Genomic DNA, 22,394 nt, shown 5'->3' with positions numbered 1-22,394 from the left:
ACTGACAATTTACAGCCCTTATAGCCAAAGTAGCAGAGGTGTAAATCTTCTTTCCCCATCTGTCTAATGCCCTTGAATCCCTGTCAGAGGGGGTAGGGTTTTTTGCAGTCGATGCCTTGACCCCTTTGGGACCCTGAGAAATAGTTTCTGGGTCAGCAGCAAGGTTCTTGAAAAGGAATTTATGAACCCTGTAGTACCTGTCTGTCTTAACAGGAGCTGGAGGTAAGGAATCAGGGGTCAGACTGGACTCTGTAAATACATCATCTACAATGTCTAACACAGGCGGAATAGCTGGGGGCCTGTGTTGTGGGAGTAAAAGGAGGTCCCTGAGCCTTTTCTTAGATTCAGAATAATCTTGGCTCTCCCAGTGGAAATGTTCCCTCATGGTATGCAAGGTTACCCCAAAAGAGTATTCCTCAGGAGAAGAGGCTGAGAGGATAGCTTCTTCAGCATCAGAATCCTCATAGGGAGGAAGAGAGTATTCCTGATTAGAAGAGGAATCTGAGGAAATGGAAACATGGTCTGAAGATTCATATTCTGTCTCTTGCCTAGGCCTCTTATCAGGAGGGGGATGGGAACCCCTGATCAGAGTAATTAAGTCTTCGGCCATTTTAAGCATCTGTTTTTTGAGCATGGAGGCCTGACCATGAGGCTGTTATACTTGTTTCTTTGTCTTTAAAGATGCTTTAGTCTTTGCCTTTGTTGCTGGAGTCAATTTAATATACAATTGAGTAGGTCTGAAAACACCCTCAGAAGCTGATGCCTGCTCAGCGACTCCGGACCCAACTGAGGGAATAGTTTCCGAAGGTCCAATACCTTGAGCTTCCAGCAGCCTAGGCGACTCCACGTGGGAGTCTGTAGCAGCCTGGGGTTCCAAAGTAGCGGGCGTCAGGGGCTGCGAAAGTGCCTCACTGAGAGCCGGCAAACTGGTGACTGGCTTGGTAGAAGCTTCGTCATCGGTTTTAGACCACGGATGCCTGTCCTTTTCTTATTCTTTGCATTTCTTGTGAATTGCGGTAGTCAGTTGGCTATCTGATGGCATCATGTAATTAAATCTTCTGCCAAAATAGTGAAAAGCAAAATCGTACTGGCGCTTTATAGTGAGCTGGTTAAATCTAGGACAAAACCGACAACAAGCAACGTCGTGGTCAGGGCCTAGGCAAGGAATACAGTAAGAATGAAAATCCTTATGAGGTATTTGCTTCCCACAAGAAATACAATTATTTACTTTTTCTGACATCGGTCTGGAGCAAGAAAAAAGTTTTCCCCAAGGGGGTACTTAGCTTTTTAAGTTGACTTCGGATTTGAAATTAGAACACGAAAATCTCAGGAGTCAGCCGACCAGCACTTGCGAACTGCTTCTGCTTCAGGCACTGCGCGGCAAGAAAGACTGAAGAAAATGGCGTCGGCTGCATCTTTTATACCCCTGGTGCACTGACGTCAGGGAAGAGGCACCAGCAACCAACGCCGGACCTAGACTTTGGAATTCAGGCCGACTGAGGGTAGCCTGCCAGCAGGATAACCCAAGTGTAATGACTGCAACAGTGAAACATGAAGAACATCTGCTCAATCTATTTAGAAAGCATTATTCAATAAACAACAATATATTGAACAAGCCCATAAAGTATTGAGCCTAAATAATAGTATTCACAAAATGGTGAATTTATAAATATATCCTGAACCAACACAATGTAACTAATTCATTAATAGACCTAGTAATATAATCCCAACAGTAACATGCGAACATTAAAAAATAATAATGCTATGATAGACTAGTAAGGCATGGACTTAATGCTCCTAAAAGTTAGCTCTGACTTTCATCATGTATACTGAGCATTAAACAATTCCATGCTTGATCCCAGTAAACCATAGAAATGTTATTAGGTGAAAAATTTCAAAAATTGTCCAAACCCAGTCACAATGAAGGGCTCATTTTACAAGAAACACACAAATTGTGACTAAATTGTCCCGACAAAAAACTAGAGACCAAAAGTATGTTGTTAGGAATATATCCAAACTGATAGGAACAACTAAAAATGTCGCCCAGTTCAGGAAATGGAAAAATTTAGACCAAGACCATGTCACAGGTGATAGTCTTGAAGCCAATAGATGAAAAATGTCCCCCAATGAAAATGAACGAACAACCTCCAAGATGTGGTATCACACAACAAATGAAAAAATCCTAAAGCTTATCATTTCCAAATGATCCCTTATATTCATAAATTACCAAGGAATTGCACCTCCTGCACAATCATAGGCAAAAAATATATATAACAATTCAGTCAGATCCAGACCCAAACATACTAGCTATGAACAGCCGTTCAACAGAAAACCTTGCTTAGTACAAAAAAACTTTTCTTGATACAAAAACACAAAATGATATAAATGAACAGCTGAAGAGCTGAAACCAAAGGCTGTAAATGAGCTGTTGCACAGACAAATAGCTATAAAGTAAAAAGTCACCTCTGTAGACTGCGTGGTACCAAAAATCTGTTAGATTCGCAGCAAATGTGCCTCCCTCACAATAACAGTCCAAAGGACAAAATGTAAGCCACCTCAAATATAGAATAACAACCGCTAGATCCTATCACAAAAATGCCAAACTTGGTTGTAAATGGCCATCCTGCCGAACTCTACTAAATGCTGAAAAATATAAACAGAATCCATATATCAATAAATCCAAAATACCAAAGGTAAAACAAAATCTGCTGCTGTTGTTCTGATGTATATGGCAAGCCAGATCCAATGCCAATAGCGAAGACCAAAAACGGAATGCCCAAACCAGACTCCTCGCAGATATGGCAAGTGCCAAGGCCCAAAACGACAAAACCAAACCAAAATAAAGGACTAGCACCAGTGGAAGTTGCTGAAAAAATTAAATTTAATAAATATGCATATCAAAACAACTTGGGAGTGTAACCCATCCCATATCTGCACAAAAGTGCCCTGTTGGAAAGAAGCAAACCGGTTTCGGCTGTAATAGCCTTCTTCAGTGCATAAATCAAAACAGAAATGACAAAATTCACATCAGAACAATGATTTAAATAGCACATATAAATTAAATAATTGTTACATAATGAATTCCTATTAAGGAAATCTTAAAGAAATATCCATCAAATCACTAATAAACAGTACATTCCAAGTGAAAATGTTTTAAAGATGTTCATTCAAGCCAGGGCTAAAAAGACCCCTCAATTTAATTATCCATTTTCTTTCTTTGTTGTTTAGAATAGTATGCCAACCACCTTCATGGGCTCTGTCCCCTGTAACTTTGTCAGTAACTGTAAAATAAAAGGAAGCAGAAGGGTGCTTGAATGTATGTGCACTGGAAGGTTTATGGTTCCTTATGTCGCTAATATGTTCCGAAATTCTAATGCATAATGGTCTGGATGTTGGCCTACATAGAAGTCTTAACAGTGACAAGAGGCCAAATAACCCATTCTGAGCCACAATTGGCTAGAAACCTAATGTCAAAGACTCCATTGGTGTTAGGTCTGGTAAATTCCTTGATTTTAACAACTCTGGCACAGTGTGTACAATGACCACAGGGGTAAGTACCACATAATTGATCACCCATAAGTGTGTGTTGTGTATGTCCAACAGGAACCTGAGAGGTATGTTTATAGTGGCTCAAAACTGAGCCCAAAAATGTTCCCTGTCTAAAGGAGAAAAAAAAAAACATCTCTGGCCTACCTTAGATGCTGATTTGGGGTCTAATAACAAAATGTTCCAATGTTCCTGAATAATATCCATGAATGGTTTAGTATTGCATCCATATATAGTGACCATTCTCAAAACATCTTGACCTTGTAACGCCCTGTCCTTGTTTTTATATTGCAAAATATTCTCCCTGGCTTGTGTGGAAGCCCAATTACTAGCCATAGCAATATTGCCTGCTTTATAGCTCCTTTTATGAAAACAGTTGGCCAAATCCAACTTATAGTTAAGGAAGGTATTGTTGTCAGAACAAATGTCTTTAATTCACAAAAATTGAGATTTAGGGATATTACATACCACATGGGGAGGATGAAGACTACTAGCATGGAGTGATGAGTTTTACTGAGGATATTTCCTGTATATCTGTGTACTCAAAGTATTATCCTCATTTCTTGTAATGGTCACATCCAGAAAGGTGATTTGTCTTAAATCAAAATTTACCTTGAATTCAATGCCCCATTTATTGAATGGGAATCCACTGTTTATTAGTGATATGATGGATATTTCTTTAAGATTTCCTTAATAGGAATTCATTATGTACTAATTATTTAATTGATATGTGCTATTTAAATCATTGTTCTGATGTGAATTTTGTTATTTCTATTTTGATTTATGCACTGAAGAAGGCTATTACAGCCGAAACCGGTTTGCTTCTTTCCAACAGGGCACATTTGTGCTGACTTGGGTTGGGTTACATTCCCAAGTTGTTTGGATATGAATATTTATTAAATTTAACTTTTTTGGCAACTTCCACTGGTGCTGGTCCTTTATTTTGGTTTGGTTTTGTGACTTTGGGCCTTGGCACTTGCCATACCTGCGAGGAGTCTGGTTTGGACGAAGCAAGTGAAGCCATTTTTATTTGCAAAAAAAGTGAAGAAATTGTGATCACAACAATATTTTTTACTACTGTTTTTGTTGATCTGCAAACACTTTTGTCTTAAAAAAATTCAAGCTTTAACAAAGGTGTGACATAAAATTATTATATGTACATTCTTTTTAGATGCAACAGTTTCTCCCAGTAAGATCTAGTAATCATTTTTTAATGGTGTCAAAAGCACATCAGGAAGTGTCTTCTATGAATGACAGTTTCTTATAGCTGGTTTTACATTCTGCAGAATCTCATACTTGTATACCTCTCAGCTGTTCTAGATGGTCATTCCTCATTTCTCTTGCAGAAATGTTCGGTTTCACAATGGTATTAACTGAAAAGGCCCTGCAAAGAAGTAGAAAATACATTAAATTCACCTTCAGAATGAACATTGTATTCAAACAGATGAAAGCAATTACATTTTCAGTACTCTCTTCTTGGCTTGCCTAACTGCAGATTTAAACTCATGGGTCTAGTGCTTCACTTTTGTATGCTGATATCACTCGTGATAATAACTGAAGTATCGGGTGTGCTCATTTTTTTGGGGAGGGTGACTCACATGACATTCAAGCGCCCTTCTTGTCCATCCCATAGCCCCATTCATTCCTACTAAGTGTGACAAATAGGACTATTTATTCCCTGTTGGTATGGAATGACATAACACATCACTGTGTGAGCTTGTCAGATTATTTCATTCCCCATTAGGGCAGAGAGTATTTCCTTTCAAGGAAATAGGCCATTGGCCCATTCATTCCTCTTAACAGCTTGAAACAGATGCACAAAGCAGGCCATCATCCACTGAGTTTGGGATTTTTATTTCAGACACTTAAGTTTCATCCCTCTTGGCTTTGACTTTCAGAATAAACACCTCAAATGGCACAAGGTTGTGTCCACACATAGCAGCCCCTTGGCTTATGTAGTACACTGCGTGGTAGAGCGATCATCACCCTAGCCCACAGTGTTTCATGCCAGACACCTTACACCTCTCCACTGCAGCAGAATGAATCACCGCCTTTCCCTCAGGATGCATTACTTAGTAGTATGGCTGATGGCTTATGTAGTATACAGCATGGTAGAGATATCATCACCCTAGCCCACAGTGCTTCATGCCACACACCTTACACCTCTACACTGCAGCAGAATGAACCACCGCCTTTCCTCCAGGATGCATCAGTTGGCAGTGTGGTTGCTGGTTTATGTAATACACAGCATGGTAGAAAGATCATCACCCTAGCCCACGGTGCTTCATGCCACACACCTTACACCTCTCCACTGCAGTAGAATGAACCACTGCCTTTCACTCAGGATGGGTCAGTTGGCAGCATGGCTGTTTTCTTATGTAGTACACTGCATGGTAGAGAGATCATCACCCTAGCCCACGGTACTTCATGACACACACCTTACACCTCTCCACTGCAGCAGAATGAATCACCACCTTTCCCTCAGGATGCATCAGTTGGCAGTGTGGCTGTTCAGTATCATCTTCCCCTACTGGACCCTCATGTGCCACAGCCACTAGCTGAACATGGATCATCTTGGTCACAGTCAGGTATTTATCCCTTTGTGTGATGGAGCTGGGCACATGGTACACTGACACATTGTGAAAATGATCTCAGAATATTAAATGTTGAAGATCCCATCTGAATTGAATAGACATGCAATCTAAAGAATGTAAAACAGATGTTAGCATTTTATGTGCCACTTTCATCTAAACACCCCTTGTGGAGTTTCACACCTACACATTACCACTACTTAACATAGGCATTTATAGGTTAATTTAAATGCAAAATACTTATTTTTTCAGAGACAATCAAGAATTTGCCTCCCTCCTTTCTTTTGCAAATGGTCAGAAATTTCTGTTACCAAAACATATTGCTCAAATTAGACCAGTTTAGTACTTGTGCTTCAAAAGAAGAAACAATTTTCTTTGTATGAGAGTAGCTCAAAGCACAACTGGCCCATGTGAAACAAATTACTTAGTCAGATCACAGAAAATGAAATTGGAAAACCAGATATCAAATTTGATATAGTCATAAGCAGTACCATAAGGATTCTATTATCTTCTTAAATTTAATGACTTGCTGTGTACTTACATAGTCAAAAATGAATGCACATTTCAAGCAGTTGTCATATATTACAGCACTATGCTGCCTTAGCTGGGTGTGTTACTTATTCCTTTTTGGCTAACAAAGACCAGACGATAGGGATATATATTTGACAGAAATAATTAATATGCTCTGCAGTAATGAGATCTTAGCTGAGACAGCACAAACTAAAAATGAAAACAACTTTGTTAATTAGAAGTGTTCTTCTATCCCAATGCAAAATACACTGATGTCAATTGGTGCTACCATTTAGGAAATAATTGTGTGGCATTAAAAAGCCTGCTTTTATAATCAGAATACAATGTCAGAATCTGGGCAGGCTATGCTATTTCCTTTGTTACAAAAGCCTTTCCTCTCTGAAGTTTGGAATAATTTAGAAACATGCAGTGCAGTATTTTGTTTGGGAGAAGTGGGTATAGGGAAGTGTGGTAGGGGTTTCTGCTGCATTATATTTCTGATGCAAACCCTTTTATGCAGCACTTAAAACAATGTCTATTAAATCTGGAGGGATATGAAGTGGATATGTAAGGTCTCATGGCATGTCACAAGTCAAACATCATTGGATTAAAATCAGATTTAATAATGCATACATACCTAAGCTGGTAGAAAAAAAACAGATCATCTAGTCTCTGGTGTGCTGCAGTTATCACATTGTAAGTTCCATCCCCCTCATGGTCTCCCATTGCAGTTTCCCAATGCCATTTTAAAAGCTTCACTTGTACCTAGTCTGGCAGTCCAGTTCAATTTTCCTACTCTTTCAGTGAAATAATATTGTCTCTAGCTCATGATAAATCTTGACTATTCACCTTGAAATTCATTATCTGCTCCACTGTACATCCTTCTTCTTCAGTTACTTCCCTTCAGATTTCTACAATGTGTTATTGTGTGCCAGATAATATCTTGTCTATTCTACATGGAGGGCAGCCTCAGCCTCTGTTGTACACTTTGTATAACTGCCCTTCTATCTCTTTCAAAATCTTGATGGCCTTTCTCTGTACCTTCTCTAGAATTGTGGTTTTTCATTTTTTCCTCATGCATCATTATTTCACTTTCTGCTGGACTTTGCTTCATCTGCATTTGTGAACCAGTTCTGTTTTATTTTTTTGAGAATTTTTTTACAAGGTTGTGAATGCAAATGATCCATTGTGATCAGTGTACTACCCCAGTAAACAAACTCATATATTCTCCAAAATTAAATTCAGTAGTCCATCTGAGGCCTCACTTCTAGTGGCCTACAGAGTGAATTATTCATTTCTTCCCTGTATCTACATATTCCAGATGAATTTTGGACTTGACTGTTGCTGTTTTGCTCTCATGGCAGTTCATCATTATGGTTCTCACTACCATCTAGGTGTTTTTCCTATTCTGCAGTTTTAAGGTGTAGTCTTCCTGATTTTGTATACCATCTTGAGGTTATTTCTCATCATGCACAGGACCTCATATTTTCAGCAGTTGGTATTAGCTGCCACCTACTGTTCACTCTGAAAGCTTTATTAGAACTCTCCTTTTTCTCCCTTTTGACTAATATTCTCTCTCCTTTTATGTCATCTTAAAGAGGCTGATCCATCTTTTATATGTCTTGTGACAAGCACATGACATTAGCTCCTACGGTTACCTTCTGCAATACACTTCTCTAGTAACCTTTCCACTTGCATGACATTTTTTCTCCAGTTCTCTAGTTCCTTTTCCTTATTACTAGCCTTTAGTACAGTAATAAGTAGCACAAACATATACTATACCAAATACATATTTTACTTCCTGTCACTGTGTAAAAGTTTACCACTAACATATTCTACTTCCTGTCATTTTGCAAAACGTTTCAGTAACTGTTACCTATTAATTTGAGCTTTCTTCTTTCGACCTTTTCTGAAAGGTTGCTATGGCTCACTTAGACTATCTCATTAAACAAATGGAAATAAATAAGACAACAAATATCCTAGCTGGCACTTGTGCCTTAATCTTTGAGGTAAATCTCTCCTCTATGCTCATCTGATCAATCATCCCATCACTCTTTCATGTGTATCTTTCTCCTTCTTCCATTTTGCTAACATTGAGTATCTGTTACCTTATGGTTTTGTGAAGACGTGCACATAAGCAAACATTTCATTACAGCTTCTGTCTGTTTTCCTTTCTCCTTAAACTATTTACTTTCTTCCCTTCAGTTGTCTGCACACTAGTGCTTCTGTCTTTTCCCCATGAACCTAACATCCCTTTTTGCCTTCTTTAATCCTTACACGTGATCTGCTTCTATCCTTACCTCAACACTGCTACACCAGAGGTAATAGGGAGGTAAGGAGAGATATGTTGTCACTTGACTGTTTGCTGTCTGTCAGATAGGTAGCTTTTAAACCAATGTAGAGAAGGAGGGATATGCCATGATGGATCATTTGCTGTAAGAGTTTATTATGCAAGATGGTATCAAAGGCTTTAGAGAGATCTAGAAATAGAAAAGCTTTTTTATATTATTTGTGAAGGATAATAGTGCAGTATTTGTACTATTTCCTAAGTAGAGTCCATGGTGAGTACTGTAGGAAATGCTCTGTGAAAAGGTGGTAAAGAAGTTGCTACTGGGCACTTTTTTCAAGAATGTTTGGGACAGGAGATAGGATAGCAATAAGTTAGAAATTAGAGATGTTTGTAGAGTTCCCTATGACGGAGTGGGATGATATATGATTTATTACAAATGGATAGTGCATTTCTGCATGGATCTGTTGATTACGATACTTACTGAGTAGGGTACTGTTTCTGAAGCCATCTTAAGGTATACAGGTGGAAGGTCATCTGTAGCCGTGGAGCATGGTTTAAGTCAGAGTATAAGTTTTAGGGTAAATTTGCAGTAATGGTGGGTAGCTTAAAATCACCAAGTTTAAAAAGTACATTAACAAAGGGAAGGGTGGGTGGGAAACACTAGCAGGGAATCACCAGCAGTGCTTTAGTTCATGCAGGCTTGAAATATTTTCAGCAAAAGACAAAGGGCCATAAATTCACTGTGCATTTTAGTATCACTCAAGAGACAATTAACCAGTGATGTGGTATAGTTTCCTGTGTTGCCCTTATCCTTACTTGGATAGGAGGAAGCTTCTCTGTTCACCAGTGAGAGTGGGGAGCTTTGAGCAGCATATCTGTCCCTGGAGGAGTGGTCTCAGCCCTGAAACTAGTAGCTTATTGGCCGTTTTGGGTCAATTCCTATCTCTTTCAGTTTCCCTGTTTAAAACCCGCATTTGCGCAGTTTTGTGCCAGTATACAACTCCACACAGCTCCTCGTTGTGTCCTGCAGAGTGATACAGGCAACAGAGAGACCCAAGAGAGACTTTTTCAGATTTAAGTATTTTTTCTCTGTTTTTTTTCACTCCGACTGCCTTTTCCTGCCTAAAAAGCGAATTTCTAACTGATCTGTGCTTCAAAAAGTTTAAATTGCATTTGCCTTCTGCTTTTTACAGTTTTTGCACTTGTTTTATATCAATTTAAGTCGTTTTTGTATTGTATAACTGTTGTAGGCTACACACTAAAGTGCGCTAGCCTGTTTATAGAATTTACAGTGTTTTCTGTGTGTTTTTCTGCTGTGTCCTGAAAAAAACAAACAAAAAAAAAACAAAAAAAATTCTCTTTTCCCTACTTTGCTGAACTAGATTAGTCCAGATTTCAGGTTTTGCTGAATTCCAGACTGTGGTATAGTTTCCTGTGTTGCCCATATCGTTACTTGGATAGGAGGAAGCTTCTCTGTTCACCAGTGAGAGTGGGGAGCTTTGAGCAGCCTATCTGTCCCTGGAGGAGTGGCCTCAGCCCTGAAACTAGTAGCTTATTGGCCGCTCTGGGTCAATTCCTATCTCTTTCAGTTTCCCTGCTTTAGAACCCACACTTGTGCGGTTTTGCACGATTTTGCGCATAGTGCAGCATCGGGCAGCCCCGCTTAAACGGGTTTAAACTATTCCCGGCTACACAAAGTCTGCTCTTCACTTTTTCCCTTAGAACTGTTCTAAATCTCAAAGTAAGCACTCTATTTTCATTCTAAAGCACTGCAGTTGCTCGTATAAGTAATCTTATAAGTAAGCACTAATAAACTAAAGCACTGCACCCTCTTATACTCCCTTTAAGTACTTGGCTCCCTATTGGTCCTTTTTGATCAGTCAAAAAGTAGTTCCTTATACTATTCTGGCATGTCCAAAAGTCACTTTCGGGTTTACTCTCCAGTCCAGCTGGTGAATCTGGGAATCTTGAGGCAATGTTACAACTGCCTTATGTACACAGACCACCCTCTCCTCCTCCCAACAAGCTCAAATATATGTGAGAGATGCAACTATATAGCCAAAATGGAGGCTGAGCTCTCTCAACCCAATACTGGCGCAGTCAGTCAGGAGGAGAAGGTAACCACACACACCACAAATCCAGTCTCACATAGACCTATCGCAACAGAAAACCAAACACATAAACACACAAAAACATACTCGGAGGCTCTAAATAAAAATCTGCCCAAGCAGCAGAGACCTCCAAAGCAGACATCCAAGCAACCGCTACCCCACAACAATACCCACGTATCACATAGTTCACAAAGTCAGTGTGCCACACAGTCACAGCCCATAAGGCTAAACAACACATCTAATACACTTGTAATAGGTGACTCTATTGTCAGATACACTGATGTCCCACTCACCAGGCTGAACAAGGAGAAGGTCACTGTAAGCTGCCTGACGGGTGCCAGGATCCGCCACATAACACAAGCACTCAGGTCACTCCAAAGCAGGTACAAATATGACTCCATCATTGTCCATGCAGGTGTGAATGACCTGAGACGTACCTCCCTAGACTACATGAAAAGAGACATAGAGGAGCTTTCTAATCATGTAGCCCAGGCCGGTATGACCCTGACCTTGAGTAGCATCTTACCTTCACCAAGAATGATGCCACAGTATAAAGACAAAATGATCAATTTTAACAATTGGCTAAAGTATTGGTGTCATTCAAAGGGGATCCAGTGTCTGTCAGCCTCGGATGACATGCTCAACAAGCCACGTTGCTTCGCTAGGGACGGCTTGCACCTGTCACCCTTGGGCTTTCAAATACTGGCTATGGCTCTTGCCACCCCCATAGTGCCTTTTTTAGGCAAGGCTCAAAAGGCAAACCCACCTCCATAGACAACACAAAGAAAAAGAAACTAAGGGTAATGCTGCTCAACGCCAGAAGTCTAAACCTCAAGATGCATGCACTCAAGGCTCTCCTAAGTATGGAGAATATCGATATCTGTGCAGTAACAGAAACCAGGCTCAAGGCTCCCGAGAGCACCCCAGCACTACCAGGTTATACCTTATACCATGCTTTTCGGCCCCAAAACTCAGACCGAGCCACAAAAGGAGGGGGAGTATCCATATTCATCAAAGATACCCACACCTCCAGGTTAGTGGCACTGCATGAAGCATCGGAGACCATCCATGTGCAACTAACAGTGGACAAAACTGCCTTTCAGTTTGTAGCCTGCTACAGACCACCCTCCCAAACTCAGGAACCCCACTTGGCTTTCCCGAGAACACTGGAGAATATGAAGGTCTCTCCAAACACCATTATATTGGGTGACTTCAACTACCCAAACATAGACTGGGAGCACTAGTCAAGCCCCAACACCCTCGCCCAATGGTTCCTAGAATTTATAAACTCAAATGCTATGGAACAACTGGTCACCACTCCCACAAGAGGGGAAAACATATTGGACCTGATCATCACCAACATTGGGACTCTATGTTCCATACCAGAGGTATACCCCTCATTGGTAAGATCTGACCATAAATTAATCTCACTGGACATCCATATCCCATCCCCACCCCCAGCCAAGGAAACCACGGTGAAGAACTTCTCAAAAGCAAACTTCACACTTCTCAAAACTGAGGTGGAATCCTTCAAAGTCCCCGAACCAGTGGAAAATATGGCCCAAACCGCAGAATCCTTTACAAATACTTTCTATGGACACCTACAGGAATGCATGGATCGTGCTATCCCAAATAAAACTAAGACTCATTCCTCCAAAGGCAGGAGACCTGTCTGGTGGACCCAAGCCATAAATAAGTTATACAACAGAAGGAGGAAGCTACTACATGATAGAGCAAAATCCCAAAAAGGGAAGGCATCTCTGATCAGTACTAACAAGAAACTAAGATCCCTCATAAAATCATCTAAGGCCAGCTTTGAAAGAAAAGTTGCACAAGATGCTAAAGATAATCACAAGGCCTTCTTTAGTTATGTCAGGAACCTGGGTGGCAACTCCCATATATGCTCTGAGTTAGTTCAAAATGACAAAAAATACACTGAACCCACAGACATTGCCAACATCCTGGCAGACAGGTTCAGTGCAAACTTCTCCCCCCATTCCCCCCCAAAAGAGCAAATGTCTATCCCAACACAGTGTAGCCTCCCTGACATTACAGATGCACAGGTGAGAGCTGCCCTCTCCAAAGCAAAAAACACAGCATCAATGGGACTGGACGGTGTCCCGGGCTGCATCTTACACAAACTCCAAGAAGAACTGAACCCTCACATAAAGTCACTGTTCAATCTCAGCCTTACTACAGGATATGTACCCAAGGAATGGCATACAGCAACAGTGGTCCCACTTCACAAAGGTGGTGCCACAACGGACCCCGGAAACTATCACCCTATAAGCCTGACTAGCCTGGTCTGCAAAACTATAGAGCGTATCATCATGAAACTCATAAACAAAGACATTGGGAACCTCCAAACACTGGATCCTACCCAATTCGGCTTTGTTAAGGGCAGATCTTGCCTCTTAGTTTCATAGTTTCATAGTATAGTACTAGGCTATCTGCCCTGGGGCATTTGTAAGCCTAGCCATAGTGATGTGGCTTTTGCCACCCCATGAAATGGTACAAAAAATGTACAGAATAAATTTAGAATACTGTGCCTCTGTCTAGTAGTGACACAATGAAGGTCCCCTTATATAATAGAATTAGTTTACTGTGCCTCTGTCTAGCAGTGACACAGATGTGACCCCTGGGGTAAACTTACGATCTCTCATCCACTCATCAAGATTTCTCTTGAAGAGAGTCAGTGAGGGGCTCTGCCTAATATGAACTGGGATCTTGTTCCAAAACATGGGAAGCCTCTGGGTTATGAATCTATCCCTCCAGCATGTCCTATTCATACTTGTGCTGAGGTTTAAGTCTTTAGCTCTCGTGGTCCTGATGGATTTGGAGTTTTTGAGGTGGAGCATGTCCATCAGATCCTGATTGGACATGGCCTTGTACGTCAGGCAGAGATCACCTCTGAGCAGGCGATATGCTACTGAATAGAGCTGAAGTTTCTTTAGTCTGGCAGGATAAGACATATGTTGGAGACCCTTGATCCTCTTGGTGAGGTACTTTTGTGGTCTCTCCAGCTGTTGCAAATGCCGGGTGAGGTACATAGCAAATGGGGCATTGTACTTAATCATGGGTCTGATGAGGGAGGAGTATAGGGGTACAATGACATCCTTGGATCTGGATGTGAATCCCTTCATGATGAGGTGTGCAAGGTAAAATGTTTTTCTAACCACTTTGGCAACGTGGGTGTCAAATGAGAGGTTGCTGTCGACTTGGGTTCCTAGGTCTCTGATTACTTTTTCCGTACTCAGTGGGTTGCTGTCTATGTGATAATTTGTGGGTACTTTGTTTTTCCCAAAGGGGATGACTATACATTTTTTGGCATTTAGTTTAAGGCCGTGACTCTGGCACCAGTTGTCCATTTCTGTGAGGCCTTTTTGTAGGATGTATGTGTCCGCTGGTGTATCGACTATGGCGCCTAGTTTGCAGTCATCTGCGAACTTTGTCAGCCACAGCCCTCCCATGTTTGCTTTAACATCTGAGAAATAAATGCCGAACAAGAGGGGTCCCAGGACAGATCCCTGTGGGACACCACTTGTGACTGGCTTTGAGTCTGACATTGCTCCAGCGATTTTAACTTTATGGGTTCTGTCCTTTAGCCAGTTTGCAACCCATCTAGTGACATAAGGGTTTACATTTAAGCTGTTGAGCTTATCTATGATGCCTGAGTAGGGTATTGTGTCGAAGGCCTTAGCCAAGTCCAGGTAGGCTGTATGGACTGCTTTGCCCTCATCAATGGCTCTAGTGACTGTTTCGAAAAAGTCAATCAGGTTCAAAAGGCAGGATCTGCCCTTTACAAAGCCGAACTGGGTGGGGTCAAGTGTCTGTAGGTCCCCTATGTCTCTGTTTATGAGTTCCATAATGATTCTTTCCATAGCTTTGCAGACCAGGCTGGTTAAGCTTATGGGGCGGTAGTTTCCAGGGTCTCTAGAGGCACCCCCTTTGTGGAGTGGGACCACTGTTGCTGTACGCCAGTGTTCAGGTACATATCCCGAAGTAAGGCTAAGGTTAAATAGCATTTTTATGTGTGGGTTTAGCTCCTCTTGGAGTTCACGTCAGGTCCCATTGATGCTGTGTTTTTAGCTTTGTTTACTCACTTGGACATCTGAGATGACAGGGAGATTACATTCAGCTGGGATAAGTATTTCTTCTTTTGGGGGTGAGGGAGGGGAGAAATTTGCACTGAACCTGTCAGCCAAAATGTTGGCAATATCTGTGGGTTCAGTGTATTTTTTGTTGTTGTGAACTAACTCTGAGCATATCTGAGGGTTTTCGCCTAGGTTTCTAACATAGCTGAAGAAGGCTTTGTGGTTATCTTTAGTGTCCTTAGCGATTTTTCTCTCAAAGTTGGCCTTGGATGTTTTTATGAGAGAACGTAGTTTTCTGCTAATGTTGATCAGAGATGTCTTCCCTTCATGGGATTTTGCTCTGACGTGCAGTAGCTTCCTTCTTTTGTTATACAATTTGTTAATGGCTTAGGTCCACCAGACAGGATGCTTGCCTTTGGTGGAGAGGGACTTGGATTTATTTGGGATTGCATGATCCATGCATTCTTGGAGATGTCCATAGAAAGCATTTGTGAAGGATTCGGCATTGTGGGATGTGGTATCCACTGGCACAGTGGGCTTAAAGGATACCATCTCAGTCTTAAGAAGAGTGAAGTCTGCTTTTGAGAAGTTTTTCACTGTGGTCTTTTGTGCTGGGGTGGAGGTGGGATATGTATATCCAGGGTGATTAGTTTGTGGTCAGATCTCACTAGTGAGGGGTATACTTCCGGTGTGGAGCATTTTGTCCCCATGTTTGTGATGATCAGGTCTAGTATATTATCTCCCCTAGTGGGAGAGGTGACTAGTTGTTCCAGTGCATTTGAATTTATGAATTCCAGGAACCTTTGGGCTAGGGTATTAGGGCTAGAATAATGTACCCAATCTATGTTTGGGTAGTTGAAGTCTCCCAGTATAATAGTATTTTGTGATACATTCATATCCTCCAATGTCTTCAGGAAGGCTGAGTGGGGTTCTTGAGATTGGGAGGGTGGTCTGTAACAAGCTACCAGTTGTATTGCAGTTTTGCCTATGGTTAGTTGCACCTGTATGGTCTCTGATGCTTCATGTGTTGCTACTAACCTGGAGGTGTGGGTGTCCTTGATGAATATGGACACTCCCCCTCCCTTTGTGGTACGGCCCGGGTTTTGGGGCCAAAAAGCAATATACGAGGTATAGCCTGGTAGCGCTGGGGTGCTCTCAGGAGCTTTGAACCAGGTTTCAGTTACTGCACAGATGTCGATGTTCTCCATGCTGAGGAGTGCATCAAGTGCCTGCATCTTGAGATTTAGACTTCTGGCGTTGAGCAGCATTACCCTTAGTTTTTTTCCATTTTTGTTTTCTAAGGAGGTGGGTTTGTCTTTTGAGCCTTGCCTAAAAAATGCACTACGGGGGTGGCAAGAGCCTTAGCCAATATCCGGAAGCCCAGTGGTGACAGGTGTAAGCCATCCCTTGTGAAGCAGCGTGGCTTGTCCAACATGTCATCCCAGGCAGACAGACATTGGATCCCCTTAGAATGACACCAGTACTTGAGCCAATTATTAAAGCTGATCATCTTGTCTTTGTATTGTGGTATCATTCTATTCTTGAACCTGGTCGACTTCTTTGAAACAGTCACCAAGGCCATATATGAAGGGAAGGTAGTCCACACAGCCTACCTGGACCTCGCAAAAGCCTTCGACACAATACCACACTCGGGCATCATAAATAAGCTCACCAGCTTAAATATCAACCCCTATGTCACAAGATGGGTTGCAAACTGGCTCAGGGATAGAACCCACATGGTCAGAATTGCAGGTGCCATGTCAGACTCTAAACCTGTTACAAGTGGCATCCCACAAGGCTCAGTCCTGGGACCTCTCTTGTTCGGTATATATTTCTCTGAGGTACAGGCTAACATGGGAGGACTATGGCTGACCAAGTTTGCAGATGACTGCAAACTGGGTGCCATAATCGACTCACCGACTGACACAAGCATCCTCCAAAAGGGTCTCACAGAGACGGATAACTGGTGCCAGAGCCATGGCCTAAAGCTAAATGCCAAAAAGTGCATAGTCATCCCCTTTGGGAAAAACAAAGTGCCCACAAATTACCACATAGGTGGTAATCCATTAAGTACGGAAGAAGTAATTAGGGATTTGGGGACCCAAGTAGATAGCAATCTCTCCTTTGACAATCACGTTGCCAAAGTGGTTAGAAAGACCTTCTATATAGCCCACCTTATCATGAAAGGGTTCACATCTAGATCAAGAGAGGTCATTGTGCCCCTCTACTCATCACTCATCAGGCCCATAATTGAATACAATGCCCCATTTGGGATGTACCTTACCTGACACCTGCAGCAACTGGAAAGACCCCAAAAGTACCTCACCAAGAGGATCAAGGGACTCAAGCAGATGCCCTATGCAGTTAGGCTAAACAAACTCCAGCTCTACTCAGTTGCTTACCACCTACTCAGAGGCGATCTGTGCCTGATGTATAAAGCCATGTCCAACCCAGAATTAATAGACATGCTCCACCTCAGGAAATCCAAATCCCTTAGAGCTACATGCTCCAGGGACTTAATACTCATCACAGAAATAAATAGGACATGCTGGAGGGATAGATTCATATCCCAGAGGCTCCCCTCACTCTGGAACAAATTCCCAGTCCATGTTAGGCAGAGTCCCTCAATGACCCTCTTCAAGAGAAATCTTGACGAGTGAATGGGAGATCGTAGGTTTACCCCTGGGATCTCTTCTGTGTCCCTACTAGACAGAGGCACAGTAAACTAATTGCAAAAGGGCTATCTTCTGTGACCTACTATACAGAGGCACAGTCAACTAATCTAAAAGGGTGGCGAAAGCCAAACACACTCTGGCTAGGCTTATAAATGCCCTAGGGCAGATAGCCTAGTATCAACCTATGAACCTATGAACCTATGAACAAACATGTGAAATGTGCAGCCTAGATAATTTAAGTGTCTACCTCTCACACAGAACAAAAACACCAGGCCAAGCAGGTTTCTTAAAACAGAAAACAAAATGGAGTAGGTAAAACAGAAAGAAGTTCTATCAGTGACAGACAAAAAATATAGGCCTACTTTTCTTACCCAGCAGGGAATTAACAGCAGTGTTTTAGTTTATGCAGGCTTGAAATCTTTTCAGCAAAATACAAAGGGCCATAAATTCACTGTGTAGTTAAGTATCACTCAAGAGACAACCAGTGAAAAAACATGTGAAATGTGCAGCCTAGATAATTTAAGTGTCTACCTTTCACATAGAACAACAACATCAGGTCAAGCAGATTTCTTAAAACAGATAACAAAATGGAGTTGTTAAAGCAGAAAGCAGCTCTATCAGTCACAGATAAAAATATAGGTTTACTTTCCTCACCTAACAGGGAATCACCAGCAGTGCTTTAGTTTATGTGGTGTGAAATCTTTTCAGCGAAAGACTTTTTTCTTACTGACGTGTGCATTGGCTATATGACAACTTGCCACAGAGTTTTGGGAAACATTTAAAGGAATATATATCTATGTCAGTGTTATCGTCATCACAGAGAGAGGGGAAGTGGATTATTAATGGTTCTAGCCTTTGCTGATTACAGATGTTCTAATCTACTGTTCTCTGAGGTAGGCGGCATTTGCAAAAAATACAGAAGAATCATGATGAGAGTTCATAATATTATTCATACTTAGCTCACTGCTAACAAAATGTATTAAATTATATACTTAATTTATCAAAAATAAGCTCGTGTTCTTCAAATATTGAATTACAATAACTTAACCTTCCTTTCAGATCTCGTTTAATTTAATTACATTAATCGCCTGTTCTGTTAGTTTTAAATTTTTAGAGATTCACATAAATTTTAGATATATTCAGACCAGTAACCGTTTTACATTCTAAAGCTTATAACTGTGAGTCCTAGAATAGTGAGGATCCATTTGCAAAAGTGTAGACTCACATATACTTAGCTCAAGGTAGGTCCGTCTTGAACTATTTCAAATTCTGTAACATTTGGTGATCTTGGAGTTAGTATATGTAAGCAGTAGGATGTGGGGTACAGGGGACCTTGCCCTCTCATATATATAACTTTACAGGTGGGCAGAAATATCTGCTTGCTTTTAGTTTCACTTTTCTGTCCATAATTCTGGAATTTGCAATTTTGGGTCTTGGAAATGAGAATAGGGAGCCCAGGCCAGCTATAAGAGAGTATGGTAGTTCTGATTAATGGAAGTTGGAGTAGAAACAGATTAATCGTTGTTTTTAAAATTTAACTATGGTATTGATGCAATTTTGAGCTCTACTCTAAACACTAAGTACTGGTATAAAACTACATCCCAAGAGAACCCCTTACAGTCGCATAGTGTAGTGGCCTGCAGAATAGAATAATAAAATACATAATAAAACAGGTCTTATGAAACAGCGGTTTCGTCATGCTATGGAAGAATGTTATTATCTTTGATCTATGGTTCCACAGCTTAATCATCTCACATACAAGAATTCCTGAAATCTCAATTCCCTTCACTATAATGCCTTTGTTTTACCATACTATACGGGAATTCTGTTAGTGAGTTTTAGCTGAAGACTCACTTATTGAGATGGCTTAAATCACACTCTGTTTCCATCGGATATGTTTGACTTGTCAAGCCTTAGCTAAAAAGCTTGGTTGCCAGATTTCTGGCTTGCACCATGATAATAATGGATTTGTATCAATACTCAGGTGTGACATCCAGATTCTGATTTATGTACAAAATCACATTTCATTTACTCCAGGGAGGACAGAAATTGTGATCTCTTCTGATGTCAAACAAATAGATTGGAATTTACAAATATTCTTGCTTAGGTAACAGGTGCTCATACAGGTTGTATAACTATTCCATAATAGCCCTGTTTTCTGTTATGAGCCCAATATTGCCTGAGACATGTTTAAGCTAAATTTTGTAGTAAAAGCAAAAGGAATGGGTCATGTAATGTAATCTGCCAAAACACAAAAGCCTTTGTACAAATGAAGCAATCCACTCCCAGGTTGTAAACCACAGGAAAATAATTTAATAAAACAGAATGATTAACTGGCAAGTACCTTTGTCCCTCCAAATCTAATGAGACTTCATCAGAACCATGAATGTGACAAACAAAATTCTTAAATAGTAAAAGATACATCATGTGACTACAGAAAAATCTCGTTGCAAGTCACGATGAATTCAAGAATCTCATTCTTCGGGGCGTGGCCAAGGATGAACACAGGATAGCAGCAGATTTCTTCAGCTCCACCAATTTCATTACACTGACAGGAATTAATTACTTAAAAAATTAATTTTTGAAGTAATTTTCTTTCTAAATATGTTTGTTTTATCTAGTTCTTGAACTATATCTAAAAAAGAAAGGAAATCTTAACAATATTCCTGTCAGAAATCACTTTGGAAATTTTCCTGTCAGTTTATCAGTCTGAAATGAGTTCCAGTAAGACAAATTCTCAAGACTCCAGCATCAAGAAAGAATTTCAGTCTCTGATAATTATAATCCAGCAACTTACTGCTAAGATGGATAAAATGGATACTAAAATAGACACCTTCATAGAAAAAACTACAAAACAAATAGACTTGTTACATATAGACCTGCAACAACAGAAGATCCAGATGACAGGCATAGAAGAAGCTGTGTATGACATGGAAAATAGAATACAAGAAGAGGAAATCAACATTGAGTTTCTGCTGAAACAAAATACACATTTACAAACAAAGCTGGATGACCTGGAAAATAGATCTAGGCGCAATAACATTAGGATTTTTGGACTGCCAGAAAATATTGAAGGTAACAATATTACTTCTTTTTTAACAACATGGCTCCCTAAAACTTTAGACTTACCAGAAGCATTCTCTTTTGGTATCGAAAGAGCACATAGATCTATAGCTAATACTAACTCTAACAAAAACTATCCTAGATCAGTTATAGTTAGATTTCTATCATCTTTTGATAAAGAGATGGTTCTTAAATCTGCTTGGGCTAAAGCTCCTGTTAAGATTAATGAGACAACTGTGCGTTTTGACAATGACTATTCTTCCATGGTAATAGCTAAAAGAAATGTTTTTCTTCCACTGATAAGGGAGCTTAAAAAAGCACAGTTTAAAACATACCTTCTGTTTCCTGCCAAGCTTAAAATCTTCCTTCCTGATGGTCCTAAAATTTTCGATGACTTAGACTCTGCTTTACTGTTTATCAAAAAAAATAAGATTTTGGATAAAATAGAAGAAATGGAATGGGCTAGTTCTTCATTAAAGAGACTGGCAACTGAAACTTCGTGGAAGACTTCAGAGAAGAAGAAGAGACTAAAAAACAAATGATTTGTTCTATGTTTTTTTTTCTCTCATCATTTTATTTCATTATTAATCTTTTTAAATATAGTTCCTGCATTTCCAAGAAGCAACAAATATTTTGAAAAAGATTTATTCAAAGTTATTCTCTGTGTGCAAAGAAATGTTTTGTTTCATAACTAGTCAAAATATGGAGATTTAATGGCAAGTTGTGATTCAACTGGTTTCTTTTTCTGAAAAGGAGAAGTAAGGTCAGTAATTTGATACATTTTTTTCTTTATCTTTTTTTTCTTCTTCTTTTCTTCTTTTCTTTGTTTAAACAATGACATTCTATTTAGATTATGTAGTGGGTAAAGGGTGGGGGAGGGCAGGGAGAGAAGAGTAATGAAAATATTATTAATAGAATAATAACATATTTATTCCTTGTAAAAAGTTTATATGTTCTTCAAATGCTATTCCTAATTATACTTTCTTGATTACACTGCTTATGTTTGTTTGTAAATAATCTGTCATGCTTTAACTAATAATAATTAGAACTAAATAATAGTAAATAATATGTTTTATTTTTAACTCTATTAATATAAACAGTAAGTAATATTCCATTGTATATACTTCTTATAGATTTCTCTTACATTTTTTTATTTCTGCCTTACACCCTTTTACTTTCTACTCTCTTTTTCTTTTCTTTATTAATATATAGAAATGCTTTTGATCATATAGACACATTAAATAATAAGATTTGCATAAAAATTGAGTTGGGACAAAAATATTGAGTTTTATTACTTATTAATAATTTTGGGCTTAATTTCACTTACATAGAAGCTGTAATAACCTGTAAAATACATTGTGAAGGTTTTGTCATGTTTAGATGCATTTACACTGCTAAATGAATGTTTGTCACTAGTTTTTAATAAGTTTCCCGCCAAAATGTTAAGAGAGACAATCTGGGATGTGGGCTGTCTCATGCACAGTGTCCATGAGCTACTTCAAAAGCTTCAACTC

At 40.0% G+C, this 22,394-nt stretch overlaps 1 protein-coding gene across 3 annotated transcripts in view; it reads right to left on the bottom strand.

The window, feature by feature from the left end:
* LOC122807100 (histamine H1 receptor-like) overlaps positions 1 to 22,394 on the bottom strand; it is a 903,201-nt gene that overhangs the window by 152,601 nt on the left and 728,206 nt on the right. For all 3 annotated transcript variants that reach the window (XM_044078050.1, XM_044078051.1, XM_044078052.1), the window contains one exon: positions 4,851 to 4,930. The gene's annotated coding sequence lies outside the window, so the exon portion shown is untranslated. The remainder of the gene's footprint in view (positions 1 to 4,850; positions 4,931 to 22,394) is intronic.

The sequence above is a fragment of the Protopterus annectens genome, chromosome 7.part0, assembly GCF_019279795.1.
Source record: "Protopterus annectens isolate FY-2018-M chromosome 7.part0, PAN1.0, whole genome shotgun sequence".
NCBI classification, from domain to species: domain Eukaryota; kingdom Metazoa; phylum Chordata; order Ceratodontiformes; family Protopteridae; genus Protopterus; species Protopterus annectens.
Note: the sequence above shows the minus strand (reverse complement) of the source record. Positions and strands in the feature narration are given on the sequence as shown.